This window comes from Rhinolophus ferrumequinum, chromosome 2 (assembly GCF_004115265.2).
Source record: "Rhinolophus ferrumequinum isolate MPI-CBG mRhiFer1 chromosome 2, mRhiFer1_v1.p, whole genome shotgun sequence".
NCBI classification, from domain to species: Eukaryota; Metazoa; Chordata; class Mammalia; order Chiroptera; family Rhinolophidae; genus Rhinolophus; species Rhinolophus ferrumequinum.
This window is the reverse complement of record NC_046285.1, coordinates 28,854,109-28,855,933: the sequence shown is the minus strand read 5'-3', so window position 1 is coordinate 28,855,933 and position 1,825 is coordinate 28,854,109. Positions and strand designations below refer to the sequence as shown.

General features: G+C 35.7%; 1 pseudogene; it reads right to left on the bottom strand.

Moving 5' to 3' along the window:
* Window positions 1-613: 613 nt before the first annotated feature.
* On the bottom strand, window positions 614-783 carry LOC117014772 (uncharacterized; annotated as a pseudogene).
* Window positions 784-1,825: the final 1,042 nt, after the last annotated feature.

The following is a 1,825-nucleotide window of genomic DNA, read 5'->3' as shown; positions in this document are numbered from 1 at the left end:
ATACAGAGTGCAAAAACTGTACACACATTTTTAAAAAGGAAAAAACTGTATTAAAGTTGTAATACTCAATATATACCGATAACAAAATATGAATACAAGTCACGTTTGACTTCTGCAATTATAAGAGGTGCTCAAGGTGGTTACCATGAGCGCCCAGACACTTCTGATTATGGTGAACATTGTTTGGTAGACTTCTGTGGCTAGTGTGTAAACTGTTCCAACACCACAGCAAAAGAAGCAGGACTTGCTGCTGTGTGAAGCCTCCCTGGTCTTCCCTTGTGTACGTCACACACAGTACCATGTGTCTCAAACTTATCACGAATGAGTGCAGTTGTTATGTGTGTTGGAGGTTCTGTTGCATACTCATGCCTCCATTGTTGTACTTCCACAATGTTCTCGAATTTCAAATACCACTTCAAAATGGTCTGGCACTCCTCAAATGACAACTATGCTTCTTACCATTTTCTTTAACTGTCCCGCCTGTCAAATGGTGACGCTAGCTAGCATTCATTTGATTAATGCCATCTTTTGAGTGAACGTCATACTACACATTGCTACTGTAATTCAATTCAACTTTGAAAGTTATACATAGATAACATCCCTTAAAACGTGTATACATTTTTTTTTGGCATCCCCGGTATATTTGACAAAAGATATGTAAAACCTTATAGGAGTTAATTATAAAATTTTACCGAATGATATAAAATATAATTAGTTTTCAATTAGCAATAATCGCGCCTCGGATAAACCTCATTGGCTACGATACTGCCACTGCGCAAAGCTTAAAATATAATTAAATAAATGGAGACATGTAACAAGTTAAAAAAAAAGAAAAAGGAAAGGGAAGAGGGTGTTGCTTTTCTTTCCTTCCTCTTGAAAGGAAAGAGCAGTTTCCTTGCTCTTCTCAGCAAGAACTGAGAAGAATACAACTGTTGAATTTTTAGGAGTGGGATAGACACCTCATTTTAATAATGAGGAAATTGAGGACCTCAGAGGTGCAGGCCTTGTCTAAGGTCATCCAGCTCAGCTGTCGCAAAAACCTGAAAATTTTCAGAGGCAAGTGCATTGGCCCAAATCGAGGACATCAGTGTTTTCCTTTGGGGAGCATAGCAACGTTGTTATGTTCAGTTGCCTTGGGGATAAGGTGCACATGTTGGTTATGTCTGCAAGGTCTTCTAAACACTCCCATACATATGGTTATAAATCACCAGTAACATTGACTGTGAGATATATATGAAGTGAGCTCCATATTTCAGTGACTTAATTTTAAACCCATATCCCACTTAGGTTCTACTTTTAGCTGTATTGTCCTGGCCCAACACATGCTAACTGAGTCAATTCAGACACCAGAAATGTAAAGATAATTGCCGAATAATTTTGTCAGTGTTCCTTCACTTTTGTAATATATTATCTATAACAACGAAAACCTGCAATCAGTCTATTCATTCGTCAAATGGAGTCTTTAAAAAATGCATTATGAGAAGCTTTCCAGTGCATATTAAGTAAAACAGAAATCAGATAGAGAATAATATGTATTTTATTCTTGTGGGCATTTAAAAAATATTTACATATATTTATATGGAAATTTTCCACATGTATGTACAGAATAATTACATAATTTGTCTCTGTGGCGAGAGACAAAGTATGGGGTGAAAGAGAAACTCACTTTTTATGACATATTATTTGTATATAATATCCCTGTGTTTTTGTGTGTTTTTTCATATTTAAACACATGCATTGCCTATAACACATTTCCTAATAAGGGCATTTAATTAAAGTAAGGAAAATGGAGCTAATTCCTCTTTCTTAATTTTCTTTCTTTTTC